The sequence below is a fragment of the Colias croceus genome, chromosome 3, assembly GCF_905220415.1.
Source record: "Colias croceus chromosome 3, ilColCroc2.1".
In the NCBI taxonomy this organism is placed as follows: domain Eukaryota; kingdom Metazoa; phylum Arthropoda; class Insecta; order Lepidoptera; family Pieridae; genus Colias; species Colias croceus.
In genome coordinates, this window is record NC_059539.1 from 6,116,842 (window position 1) to 6,132,746 (window position 15,905).

The 15,905-nt window shown below is 34.5% G+C and overlaps 1 non-coding gene across 1 annotated transcript; it reads right to left on the reverse strand.

Moving 5' to 3' along the window:
- Nucleotides 1-1,644: 1,644 nt before the first annotated feature.
- On the reverse strand, nucleotides 1,645-1,736 carry Trnai-uau. Its single transcript is given in 2 exon segments — nucleotides 1,645-1,680; nucleotides 1,699-1,736. It is a non-coding gene; the product is annotated as a tRNA-Ile (tRNA).
- Between the last annotated feature and the right edge of the window lie 14,169 nt (nucleotides 1,737-15,905).

The window sequence follows — 15,905 nt, forward strand, 5'->3', positions numbered from 1 at the left end:
TTTTAATCTCAAATTTATATCACTGCAAATACACAAATATAACTTTTTATTACACTATTTCCTCGCGGGTCATCGAAGTCAAAGTAAATTGATTGTGATTAAATATAATAAACCGACATACATTGAATATAATTTATATTGAAAGATGGACTAGCTTGGGTATACCGATTAACATTCTGTATCAAATAAGTAACAAAAAAGTGACAAACATGAGTCAGGTAAAGGTCGTGATTATTGAAAGTAGAATCAGTCGGTGGAAGCTGCATGCATGCTGACATTCTTTACGGTTACGCACGTATCCATCTACTGAACCCAAATAGTTTCTCGTACGAATAGACGATAGAGAAAAAATAATAAAGTTTGTGGTCAAAGGATGTTCGCGCACGGTCACCGATTTACATTCCTCACGACTTCAAGGGTCGGTGGGTTTGGTCGGGTCGATTTTAAATATATTGAATTAAAAAAACCTATAAATTTTAGGAATGCGTGCAAATGCCGTGTCAAACGAATGAAAATAATTGAACTGTATCACAGTGGACCCTCCTGAATGATTGAAAATCTATCTAATTTTATAAAGTTTTAAAATGATGCGTGATGTTTTATTTTGCATCTTTTGTACTTCGTAAAAGTAAATAAAAATTATCACACATAATATTAATACATTTTTTGCTTACGTTTATGTAAATAATGGATTGTTATATAGAATACCGTAAATATTATCTGGTCTGAAGAAAGAGATTAACAATAAGACATAAAAAGTGCCATAAAATAAAGGCCGCACTAATCAGATGAGGGCAAGAATAAACAAATAGGTTGGTAGTGTAAAGGGAGCAGGGAGCGGTGTGAAGCGCGGGAGCGGGCTGGAGGGTCGCGCAGGTCAGGATCATGAGGTCGAGCGGCGTGCTGCGGGCAGATTAGTTACCGATGTCGTGCCCGGAGCACCCTCCCGACTACCGAATGAAGCTACGGCACTCCGAAACAATGCCAGACACGACTATCTGTAATTAAGACTCATAATATTGCTTCCAAATAGAGCCAGGCGCTTGCGTGTTGCTGCTCCTGACTTCCTTGTTATACTTGTAAATTAGCGAGCACCGCGATCACTTTTGGTAGGGAATAATGTAAAAGCACAGACAATACGAACGTGACCTCGGGGTTACTTATTCGAACTTGGATTTAATTTTGATTTTTGTTTAAAAAAATTTCATGGAATATGATATTAATATTTAATACTAATGAATAATAATAACATTTTCATGTTGTTGTTATCTTGTTATAAATGCGAAATTTATTTTCCTTTTTTTCTTTTAAATCTGATTTGGATCAGTTTTGATTTAGAGATACTTTTTGGGAACAAATTAAAAAATATTGTGTAGAGGAACGAAGAACGTTTACTGAGTGATATCAAAGACTAGGGATATTCTCAAGCTCTTGCAAGAGAAGTCGAAGAGAGGACGATAGTTTTTTAACTTTTAAATAAATATAGGTAACTACATTTTTTATAGGTCAAAACTCAAAACTTTGTACATATTTTTAAATTTTGGAAATTGGTATCTTTGAATTGTTTTATAATTACGCAGAATTCAGAACTAAAAAATTAAAACTGTATTTTAAAAACCAATAAAATTAAAAATACCAAAAATATGCTCCAGGTGAGGCTCGAACTCACAACCCCGGCATTGCTCACGAACACTGTCTTATAAGTACCGTGCGCTAACCAATTGCGCCACTGGAGCGACGAGCTAGGGTTCGAAATTATGATATCTGTTCCGTCGATCCCCCCTTCCCCTCTGCCGCCTGCGCCCTACGTATCTAACAGTCCGACGTACTAGAGCTGACGTCATCCGCATTAATATGTGAAGTATGATGAGTTCATTGTGGTTTACGGATTGAAGGACAAAAACATTATCGGCAGTTAAATTTATACCTAAACAGCTCTAACTGATAATACAGTATTATGCCCAATATTTTTAATAAATAGTTTATAATATAATATAAGTACCTACTTACCTGCCTAATGTACATAGTTGAAAGTCTTCAAGCGAAATAGTGAAATACGTAGGTACTATGTTACATATTTAAAAAATGTGTAGGTAGATCGAAATGATAAAAAAAATATTGTAGCTACCTACTTAGAGTCTAAGAATATACCGATCTATAGGAAATAGGTAGGTAATAGGTATATACTAGTCTTTCATTATTTACTTGTAAATAATCAAAGATACCAAGTATATACAGCTCAGCACATAAAACCTACTATTATAGACTAAACCAAATGGCTCGGCCCGATTTAGTTTGGATAAAAATTATTTAGTTTATATGCTGATATTTACCTATACCATATATTTTTTTCAAATTCCATACAAAAGATTTAGGGGACAAATAGCAACACGATTGTGCCATTTTAACCTAAATTATAAGTAAATTGATTATACATACTGCATATAATTTTACCTAAATCGTCCGAGTCAGTTTTCGTTTGTCTATTAACATTCACCTCCTTCACAGTTTCTAATGCCAATGACTGGAAATATCACACGGCGGCAAACTGACTGATCAACCTGATTAAGCAGGACAATTGCCCTTAATGAAAGTAATTAACACGACGCGATCGGCCGATGTCGATAGCGGCCCGAAACGCTGCGCCCGCAACCGACACCACAATGTGTGCCTGAATCAACCCACACACCAACTTTAATTTGAAAACGAATCTGTTACTTCCCTTTAGTACATTGAGTTCGTTGACTACACCTGTCATCGTATCAGTAATGTAGTATATTCATAATTAAAATTTATTGAATTGATTAGGTACTCATATTGTTCTAATTATTATCACACTATTAGTAGATACGTTGTTTCCTTTAATGCTACGGTCATGCAATTTTGTGCGAAAACGAAGAAAGCATTGTAACATGACACTTTCATACACGGTAAGAATTAAAACCACCTGATCCAGGTAAGAAATTATTCAATCCATTCATACGGCTCGTTTGAAAGTCCGTGGGAGTTATTTGTAAGTCCTGTGGGAAATGTACCTTACTGTCAGAAAATATCCACAAGATATGAAAAAATGTATCAGAGTGAAGACCTTGAAAATATCCCAATAACACACCTTTATTTCCATATACTTACTTCAATTTCCAGGCAGTGTAGATCAAGGTTATGCGTTTATCTTTATGGGACTGTAAATCGAGAACAAATTTATCGATAAAATGGTATAAAGCTAATAGTGCGACTTGTCTGCGTGTTTATTCAAGATATTACACAGATCCACGAGTAAATATAAATATGTTAAATAAATAATGGGCTAAACCTATCTCGGCTAAAATATTTCAAGGTTATTTGTCATATGCAACAACTGAAAGTGACGTTCTTAGAAATAGGTTACTACCAAGTTACTACGCTGAAGTAAATTTTGAAATTAAAATTGTTAGTGCCGGAAGCTGATAGATTATTTGAGTAGAGGTGGGTAGGAGGGTATGTTAGAATAGAAGTCGGACTTTAAGCAGTCAGAAATTAATAATGAAGGATGAAAAAATGTTTCCCAATAGGTAAAAGTCCGTGAAAATGAAACAATGTCATACACGTGATTTTTAGTAGCTCCATTACCCATTATTAAAGTCACGTGCCAAATGACTCAGGAATTTTATTAGGTCAAATTGTGATATAATTAATCGATACCTACACAAACATAGCGCATCAAATTTCAAATGACAACAATGAAGTTACTTTTACACAATGAAACATGAGTACCGGTTAATATAAATATCATGGTTCAATAATTTTACAACGGACATCGATTTACATCTTATTTTTAATCAACATACATATTATAGTAATGAATCGTTTAAAAAAACGACACCAAACGCGATCAATAAACATAAAGGAATTCCATGTCCAACTCTGAATGGGGCGACCATCATTCTCATGTGAGCACGTCGATCATTTTGTTTGCTTGTATGTTGGTACTTTATGAAAAAGTGCTCTAACTCTCAGGTGCACACCTGTTCAGGCGCCGAGACCGTGGGATTACATCAGGTAAAGATGCGCAAAATACCCTTATTTCATTACAAATATACGCATTACTATTTGAAGCTAGGTATGATTGTGTAATATGTACGTTATCTGCAAATGTCTCCATATGTTACCTACGTATACATTTTTACGTTTTCTTCTTATCAAAATTATTGTTTTTGAATTATAATTTTAATTATAATTAGACACAATTATAATTTTTACCTTCTGATTGCATTTATTTGAAGTGAAAATTTAATCTGGTACCTATTTAGGTACTCGATAGGTTAAATTGGTATTTGCTATTTAGTATTTATTATCCTGTATATATATAGAAGACAAATTACAAGGTGGGAAGAAGTGGGAAGAAGTATTCGGAAAACAGCAGGTCCAACGTGGACTCTTAAGGCTACGGAGTAGGGACAGAACAGAATGGCGATAGAGGAGGCCTTTGTCGGAAGACAAGTTGAGGAGTAACTACCGTTTGCCGAACTAAAATCTTGAGTGAGTTGAGTTTATAAAGTATAATTAGTTAGTAAATGTTAGTAGTAATTAGTTCTGAGGCATAGGTACTTAGAAAAGTTTTGTAATTTAAATTAAGATCAACAATAAAGGCTTTTTATTTTATTTTATTTATGTTTATTATCCGGCTGATTTTGATATTGGAAATAGTTTCGAGGATCCATTTTTCGAGACAAAATAAATATTTTAAAAGTCCTTGAATATGCTTCATAACATGACCAAAAAGCTTTCTTAAAACCGTTGAGGTCAAAGGAATTCAGATCGCTGGCGAGATTTTATTTCCTTACCATGTGAAGGCGAAACATAAAGAAAGCATGAAACGCTTTATGTGTAGGTAGAGGCCTACTCAGATAATTGTACTTTCCGTGTTTCAATTTTTGCCCATATCAGGCAATAGTGTTGTGCCGCCGCATGTACAGATTCAGATATGCTAAGAACGTGCGGTACAGGCGTACGCGCGCGGAGTAGTGTTGCGGGCGCCGCGTGCGGTGTAGGCGTATATGTCGCATTTCGCCACCGCTCACGCTTTAAGCCACAGATTTATGACCGCATTGCATATCCATTACATACATCAATTTAAAACTTACCTTCATGCTACTGAAGCTAATCGATCGAAAGATCACCGCTTAAGTGTAAGAAGCGGGACAGGCCAATATTATAATTTATACATTAAAATATAATCCACTGATTGTCTTCGACAACGTGAAATTATTGAATACATGATAATGAAATCAGCATAAGTATAAATTAATTATCATTTCTTTGGTTATTCGGTTACCGATATCAATAGAGTATTTATTATGAAAGGCGAGATTTTATCTTCGATACTTTTTATAACGATATCGTACATCTTTTAATACCGCTATTGAATAATCGGGTATGTGATTTAGTGCGTTGTTGATTTTATTCACATTCCACGCCGTTCTACAATACACAGAATGGCGCAATGCAAAATTCCATTAAACTTTTTGAATGCGAATGAAAGAACATTTAGGAAAAAATCCGTCGTCGTTTTCGAACAGGTTATTGTTCAAGCTTTAAAGAGGAACAATCGGGATGTTGTGTTTCCAGTTAACCGTGACAAACTGGGATGCTTACGTACCTGTGGATTTGCTTTGTTATTGGATTCCACACAACACTTACATGAGCTCACACAACTATCATACATGCATAACACACCTAGGGAGTGTTATGATATTTGTTGTCATTGATAAATTAGATTTACAAATCAAATAATATGCTAAATACCTTAAAACAATTGAAACACGCTATGAGATTAAACTTACAGCATAGTACATCATTAGTTCTAGCGTAGCTACAGATATAAAAAAAAAAATAATTATAAATACATAAATGAGACAATAAATGGTTTGTTATGAATTTCCTAATGCCAACCTACTCAGAATATGAAATCTTTAACTGATTTGTGCTGATTTAGTCTTGTAGTAAATGATAACATTATTGAACTCCTCATTGATGGAAGTTCCTCATTTCAGTCAATCACAAAAATTTCAGGAAACGAATCAGTTATTGCAAAAATTGAGAGGCATTTGCTAAGGTTGCTTGTTCGTACTTGTTATTTAGGTAAGTCAATGTCCTCTTGAACTCAAATTATGGTAAACATAGTCACGTGTTATAAAGCATGCATACTATTTCACAACATTGCTTACTGTTGCTTTTTCTATGGCGTCCCGTTCGCTACTGTTTCGTTGAACCGTTCAGAATGGATCAATAATCCTCAATTTGCACGTTTGTTTAAACGTGATATTATATTATACAACAGTTCATTGGAGGATGCTATCGATGTTTCTCAATTTATAAGAACAATCTTTTTTTATAAAATATAAATTGTTTTGAATTAAAGATTAAAACCAAAATAATATGTGGAGCGTTTATACAATAGAATAGGTCTTACACAAAAAATTTGAAATAATCATTCTCATTTATCAAAAGGTTGTCGTCTGTCGATATTTGAATTGGATTACGATGGGATGTGATGCTTGAATGTGTGTTAGCTCGATAGCGCACGTCCGAGGTCCGAGCAACGTGCGGATGTCCTCGGAGTGAGATAAGCTCAACCTGTCTTTCCTTATCTGCATAAGTTTTGTCAACAGTTCCTATGCAAATACGATGGATCTGATGATAGGCATCGTGCTCGAAACTCAGCTCTACCACGTAACTGCGCGGCTTACTTTTAAGTCTCTTTTTATGAGAAATGATTACATAAATATGACATATGACTGTAATTTTATAACTTGATAACTTGATTTGATGTGTTATTAAATAGCAATTCCCTACTTATAGTAGTTTAGAAAAATTAGATAAAACAATATGGAAGAGATTTATTGATAATAATATATCTTTATTGATACAAGACAAACATGATTATCCTTTTGTTGTAACACAAAATTAAGAACCTAAATATTACAAGAGCTGTTTAAAAGCGACAACGCCGTAAAAACTTGTATCATTTATTCTCATGCTATAAATTAATTGAAACGTCGAATAATATTATGTACTCAAAGTAATGAATGTGGGAGTGTATCGAGGATTCGCGAAGGTCGTGATAATATATCTGATGGCAGTTTCCGGCCTCGTGGTTGGCACGTGCGGGGGTGCGGGATTGCGCATGCGACGACCCCCTTCCGACTATTACTAAGGAATACACAATAAAACGTAAAGTAATACATAATAAGTGTTTATGTACTTGAACCATTGTTTGACTTTTGTATGTGACGGTGGTGATTTATGGCTATAAATTATTGTTTTTGTTTTGTGATAAATTTAAAATGACATAATACAAAGATTTTTTAATGCTACATTAATGATTTTGTATGTAAATTAAATTACAATTAATTAATTTCCATTCCTCTTCATAAAAAAAAAGTCGACAGCAAAAGTAACAAAAGTAGCAAAAGTAACAGCAGCAGCCTAGTATCACCTTATATCGACTGTGTAAAAAGCAGTTGGTTGTAGTGTAAAAGTTAAGTGGCGGTACATCGCTAACCACTAACGAGTGGAGCAGGACAACAGCATCTTTGTGAAGTACGAGGTATTACATGAATGTGTAATCAGAGAGTTTATTGATCGCGGCAAGATTAACACCACTTCGCATTGTCTGACTTGGCACGTCTTAAATTTTCCCTTTTTGTGCCAATAACTTAAGGAATTCACGAATTAATTTTTTTTCGCCTTTATTAATGTCGCCGTTTATCACACTACGAAAGAATTATTCCCTCACATTTTGTGCTTTCACGAAACGTATTATAAATTGTTTTTTAACCACTATCTCGCTGTTATATTTTTGTTCCAGTTAAGTTTAAAGAAGTTAATCTTCAGTAAAATTAAACGCAGATGGAGGGATTATTGTTTTATCTAGCAAAGCTCGAGTGAAATATTCGTTCGGAGACATATGGGTCAGCAGACGCATAAAAGGCGAACAGACTCATATGAAAAAAACTATACCAGCTGACCGTTTCTACAGTCAAATGTAATAATTGGTAACGGGAAGGCCGGACTAGGTGACACGAATGAAATTGGCGCATCTGTCTGGATCGTCTGTCTAGCCGTTGGTTATAAACGCCATGTGTGATACCTGTTTGGTATTTGAGGATTTAGCGATTTAATTTTATTACTATTCCGCCCATTAATTCTGTCCACTAAAACTTTGTTTCTATTTAACGATAGTAAACGGTATATTTTATGATTTTCATAATGAAGATCGAGTCACGATATTATTTGTATAAGACATATTTTGGTATAATTTATTAAAAGTGAAATTCTTAAGGGTTATTTTTGCCTATCTTATTAAAATACATAAGCTTTGTTTAATAGTAACGTGTGATTATTATTCTTAAATTGTTGTGTACCTATTTTATTTCTATTCAATGTATAGGTCGATATGCCTAAATTAAAATTGTTATAACAAGAAATTTTTGTGTAGAACGATAGGAGATTAGTGTGAAGGTGCGATCATGAAGTAAACAATAACAAAGTTAGATGGGCAAATTAGATATAAATTAACATAAATTAATTAAATTTATATACAGAGAAAACTAGCCCGAAAAAAATTCAAGACGTCTCCAACGAGGTATGATTTGAAGTATTTATATAAAAGAAACGGAAGAACCTTTCGTATTATAATATACAGTACCTATTGGTTATTCTGTTATGCATAAAGCCTTTACTCATAAGCATTTGAATAAGATTAATAAGCATCTATTCTGATGCGTGTCCACGAATCAAGGCGACGATCACACGCTGCCACAAAGTGTCGCTTTACATATGCCCTCTGTTCCTATTTCCGATGACACATCTCTCTTTTCAACTCTTATTTGAATCGGGTGACCAAAACTATAATCGGCCTTTGGAATTTTAACTTTTTATTGTTCACAATAGCTCGCTAACTGCATTTAAGTAGTCGTTGAAATGCTTTCAGGTTCTGTGATAATTATACCGGTAATTGACGCCAGGGTGATGATGATCGCTTTGACAGGTTATGTGAAACTGTCTTTTTAACACATGATTGTAAATAATTATAGGTAGGTACTTTATAAAAATGTATAGTTAGGTATATTCAATGTTATGACTCGACTTTCTATATATATTTATAAAACGGATGCAACACATATTATATTTTTAATTTAGTAGAGTAAAAGATATTCATTAGTAGTTATGAACAAAAATATTATAAGTAAGGTAAGGTAGGTACGTTACTCAATATTATTGTACCTAATCCATCTATAAAGAAGCAACGTAATCTTTTACATATTTGTTTCTACTTTCTCTGATAGGTATTATATAAAAATCAGACCTTATACAATAGATAAAAATTTCCAGGCACACCTGTTCCAATGTCAAGAATTTTAAAGGTAAATACAATAAAGGCTATTCAACGTCGAACAAAAACATGGCGCTCGATAGACAGCAGCACGTTATTGAATTAACTTGAAGCGAGAACAATACTTCGATATCTCTACCTACTTTCTTTTGGAGAAAGACAACACAGTTCCTTCTTGTACGCTGACAAGCGAACCGCGAAACAAAGAGGATCGTCGGCGGTACCCGTAGCGCACAAAGGTCAGCGTGGTTCGAGATCACCTTACATCTTTCGCAGCCGCCCGCACGCCGAAGCCGTGCGTTCCTCACTCGTGAGCCAGCGTGCCCTACTATACACTTTTGTGACTCGAAGACGACGAGCACTATCTCCAGATCTGGGAGCGGAGATGTCACTCATAATGCGTTCAGATAAACTCGTATTGTGTCGTGTGCTCTCTATAACAAGAAGAATATTCCATGAAAGGAGCGCGCAACGCAACAGGTACATGCTCCCGCGATTATCTAGTTTAGGTGACGTGCGGTCGCTTCTTTTGTATTTCAACTCACAATTATCATATTATTTATAAAGCACATAAGCAATAAGCATTATAATTCTATGTAGGTATCCATTTTGTTATTTCGGAACAGTACATAAGTATATGACTGTTTAATACTTTTTTCTCAAGATAGCAAACTTTTTTAGATAGATAGAAAACACTTTATTGTACAATGCACACAAAAACAAAATTTACAGAAACGACATGCAACTTATAATAAATGTACAATTTGGCGGCCTTATCGCTTAAAAGCGATTTCTTCCAGGCAACCTTGGGATATAGGAAAAATAAATCAGTAAAAAGGTAGACAGTGCATAAATACATACATATACAAGGAACTGTATACATAGATAGATAACTTAAGAATCAAATAATATTATACAAAAACAAAGGAGAAATGAGCAGTATAGGAATACAAATATTAGAAGAGAGGAAAATAAATTTACATAAATAGATAACTAAATCAGCAAAGAACATAGACAAACAGCATTAACGAGATAGATAGTAGTTCTTAACAAGAGTTTTAAAACTATATAAAGATTGGGCTTGCCTGATCGTTGTCGGGAGAGAGTTCCTCAATCTTACGGCTTGTACGGTAAAAGAGCAATCGTAGAATTTGAAGGTGTGAACAGGCATACGAAGCGTAAGATTGTCGGAGGAACGGAGATTGAGTTCATGAGAAGACCCATTCGTATATTCGTATATTAATTCATATATTCTTCGAAAAAAAATACATCAAGCTATCTATCTCTATCTACACTTTTTGATAATTTGATAATTATCTTGTTTGTTATGATTAATATCGTACAAAGCTAACCAACTTAAATTGAAGTCTCAATTGATGCAAATGAACAAAGTTTAAATTGTTGTGATTGTACGCGTGTTTCGAGACAACTTTACACTGGCACTGAATTAAACAATCACGGCTGACTCATAATACCAGTTGGCTATAAAGACAACAGAAATTATCTTTGTCTAGTTTATTTCGCAGACAAAGCGCCATGTCGCTGCGATAGAACAATTTGAAATTGTTTAAATTTATTGGAGAGCTATATATCATTGTTGATTCATGGCTGCATCTAGCCGGTAATCGAAAATCAATTGACAATAGTTTATACACCTGATTCTTACCGTGTTTGTATAATTATGAAACTTGGACTATTGAATAATATTATAATTACTATACAAGATACGCTATTTGTTGCGCTTTCAATTTTCGCGTTTTAAACGAATTATGTAGGTACAGAAGAGGGATCAGTGTACCTAACTGAAATTATGTTTAAATGTGTCTTATGTTTTTCATTTACAAGGGAAGAAAGGTAAGAAATGGATATGTTTAGTAAACTGCAGGTAGGATGTAGATTTTAGGTAGGTACACAATATTGTCATTATCCTACTAGCAGAAACACATATTTAACATGAATATAAATTATACATTTTTTTGATATGAATATCGAAATGATAAAGGAGATATAAGATTTTCAGAATACCATAACACACTTCGCTGGAGATCACGAAGATATACTCTCTCTATATCTACTTTGCGCAGAGTCATGTAGTTGGTGGATCTTTATAATTATATGTACATAAATAGAAGCCCAGTTAAATTTTATTATTAAAATAAACCATCTTTTACCGTGTCTAAATTCAAATTCAATCAAGTAATTCTAAATATTAATTAGGTGACTTCAGTTACTTTAAGTATACAATTAAGAATTTATGGTACGTTTATGAAAGAGTACTTAGTTTTAACTTAAGAACCTATTTAGCTTAGAAATTTATGGCCTCTTGTAATGGTACTGATCTAATTACTTCTAATAGCATATTACAAGCAAGAGACCGGTCGGTGGCGCTCTGAAATGATTGAATATGACATGCGAATGCGAATACTATGGCTTGCATGTAGGTGTAGCCATTGGGCGGCGGGAAATTATGTCCAAGCAACTATTGTTATCCGAATAAGCATTATTTTTGAAAGCTTTAACTTATTGGTAACTGTTTTATAAATAAAAGGAGTAATAAATTGCACATTTTTGATGCAATAGGTGAATGAATACATCAACTTTATTTATTGCTACCTGTGTCCTGTCCCTTTGATATCATCAGTATATGTAACAAGACATTACATGTGTCACAACAAGTGATGGAAGAGGCTCATTACGATAAAATACACCATTAAATATGGAACAAGTGATGCGGTAACCGGCATGGCATCGATTTCATTGTTTCATCGGCAAAGCAAACGATGATTGTTAGTTTGCGCAACTTACTCTCTTACTTCGATGCCCAATGCGGCCACTCTGTGCAAATCGGTCCAATTATGCAAGTGTCTCGACTAGAAAATGAGATGGCCTGTGCGATATTTGAACTCGATTGATTTACTTACGTAATCTGTGCCGGAACAGAGTCGTTGTGAATTCTTAGAATCGAACTATTTATAAGTAATCTTTGGAATTTAGATTGTTTTGCTCAAACTTTATCAAGTACTTGTTAAGTACCTACCCTAATGTCTATCCTAATCTGGTTGTTGATGAGATGATTTAATTAATTTAAATATTTTAGAATTGAATAATTGGACTATACGCTAAGGAAGAATAAAAAAAGAATTATGAATAACATATGGTACACATATAGTTTCTGAAGCTGTGAGGGGAGATGATGGGGTCATTGATCTGATCGACAAAAAGAGGGTCGTTACCGGTGTAGGTAAACTGTCTTTAGATGAGGTGCTGGGTGTAGGGAGGGTTTTGTCGCATTGTGGACCCCGGAAAGCGTATGCGCAGGTGAGGGGTTAGGAGCGGCGTAGTTCCGGTCCCTCATCTCTATTAAAATAAAGAGATTTCGAAAAGTTTAAACATTTAATTATTGAGATGACTGACCTCTATCAAGTTGTACCTTGTTCATCATTTGCATTATTGTCGATCTTTATGTCCTGCTTATTTACTTTTTTCCAGTCGAATAATTGAAATCATGTTCTTGAATTTGATGAGTTCTATCTTATGTTTCGTTCAATTTCTGAAGGAACACAAGTGGCTCCGAGCCATTAGCTGCCGTGGTTGACAGCGGCCGCGCCTGCATTTGTCTCATGCAAACGATAATGTCCGCATCACTGCTTTTTATAATCGCCACGCATTGTTTCCACCTACTTGGAAGAACAGTATTGTCGATGCTCTCAACTGATATGAAACGTTTTTAAATCAATTCAAAATCAATGCATTTAATCTTTTGTTTTACAGAACAAAAGATTTTAATCACATATTCAAATTGAATTATGTAAGCGATTATATAATAAACATGTAGAGCGGCATAAAAATACGTTAAATTATTTGCTCTATATTACAATTTTCTACGCAGAAGGGCAAGTACATACCTATATTGTTGGATATATCGTATAAACTTACATACTTTAGCTTTTTTTATGAACAGCGCGGGTAACATAAAAGTAGATCAATACAAGTACCGTGATGTTGATTTGTTCTTTGCAAGATGTATCCTGATGCAATATGCAACATACACTCCGTTTATCTGTTCAGACGTTGTGCCGTGTGCGCCCGGAGATAGGTGAGGGTGACAGTAATTGACAGGTCGGCGGGCATAGGACACTTGTGACTTGACGCACGTGCGAGAAGACTCGGGCCCCCGTACTAAGCAGGATGTCTTAAAATAGACTAAATGCCTTTATGAAGGCATGCTCTCCAAAGCGAGGTGGCATCCGGCTACGATGGCGCACACAATTCTTTTCTAAAGGAAACTTATAAATAACTCGTTCAATTATTCAAAACCGTTGAACTATAAACACGTATCGCTTATTGCTTCGTGTCTGAGTCAGTGCCCGAAAGTCGTTTGTATCGCTGCTACCGGACCCTTATCGAGCATCTTGCCGACACACTGTTTCACGGAATGCCTATTGTTTGATTAACGACCCCGCACTTCTGACTGTGAACTATTTGGAACAATTCCGACCGGTGTTGTTGGTTACGTTTCCAATTATTATAACTTATATTTACAAAGTCAATCGTCTTCGTAAAAGAAACGTAAACAATAGGTATGTAGTTATACTAACAAACTATCGAGTCCATTATCAGTGTAAAAAATTGATATAAAGGAAAAAAACAATAATACGTCTGTAACTCATCAGAGCTTTACTTATAAAATCAAAATAGTCATGAGATTACACCATAAAATTGTTTTGCAGTGTTCGCCACAAAATTGAGGTCATCGAAAGATGAACGACGCAATAAAATCCGGATGAATGCCTTAAAGATTATATAGAGCGGGCCCGCGGACTTGCACGTGCGCTGAGATGGTCCCGCGGGCCTCTGAAGTTATGCGTTTGTATTGTACCTACCGATGGGAACGTACCTGCAATTGCGCTCAAACAAGTGTTTCCGGTCATACAACTATATCCGGTGTATACAGCGACGAAATCTGGTAGCTTAGGGGGTACCATGTACAAACACCTTTTCGATATTTTCATAAATAGCCCTATAATTTTTATACATAATAATATATGGGTAACTAAGAATAGCACAGCTGTATTCAATCAGTGCTGATTGCTGACCTAATGTGGACCTAATTAACATTAATCGCTAAGTGTGAAAATTTTTAATATAGAAAAACGTATTTTAATGATATTAGCACTTTAACATCTATAATAACCAGTCTAAGTTTTTTTTTTTTGCGACTGACTAGTGAATATTGATGATATTGCCGATACATAAAAAATGAATACATACAGTACCGGTAGCTTTTTCATTAGCTGAAGAATTCAAAAACCGGTTGCTTTAGATCGAAGCAATTCGTTATTCGAGTTTACTTTTCACGGATTGAATGGCTCAACGAGACTGGGCGTCATTCAAAACCTAGCGTTGTACAAATTAACGAGTTCTGCAGGTGACAACGAATCAATGGCGCTGATTACACTTCAAAATTCTATTCAACATCATTGTTCACAAACTGGTCAACCTGCTCAATCCGTTTTAACAAAGGGTTTAAATAACTAGAAAGAAAACATTTTGTTTTTGTTGTTGCTTTAAAAGAGTCACAGAGATTATACAACAGTGATGCAAAATATAAACTTATAGTTATTTGGTTAAACTTTGATTTTGTTCTTTGATAGTAAATAAATATGAATAAAATAGACAGTACAATATATTTTGAGTTGAAGACAATGAATTCTTGAATAATAAGATTTCATCAAAGCGTATCGAATGGAAGCGGTGGTGGCGTGTAACATGCTTGGGTTCCACTTAGTGCTGCACCCAAAGGATATTGGTATTGTCTTCATATTATCATTAGAGCCATTATACTTGCTTATTGAAGCGTACATTCATTATACTATGTTCATATTAAACTTTGATCACTGTCTGACATCTTTGTTATAATCGTGAGTCACAAACAATAGCATAATAATTATAATGTTAATGAAAACAGTCCATAATAATCCAAACTAAACTGAAAGCGATACAAATTGTTAAACGTAGGTAGCAGGGAAGTACTTGTGCACTTTCTACGGATCTATTTATATTATCTGAGTTAATCAAGAAGTAACAACTTACTGAATATAATATATATACATATTATGTACTTAGTTATATTTTTTGAAATAACGATATATTCTATATTTTTAAAATTTCAAACTTATTTATAAAAATAGACTACGTCAGCGCTACGAGTTTTCTCCGACGTAAAATATTTTTATTGCATAATTTAGTAAACACGTATATGTAATATTTTGTCGCACATTATTGACATAATTTTTATGCAATGAGGCAGACATAGGACACTCATCCTCGCACAAGTTTGACTTCGTTACATGACTATGAGAAACAATATCCTATAGGTATGCATGTGTAGGTACCTACTGAAGGTGTCAGCGACACATAGTTTAATGTTTGTTACATACTTGTTTTTTTAACTTATTTGTTGTGTATGCTGTCACTCAGAAAATACTTCCGAAACATATCATAGCAGAAACATCGAGATATATGTACC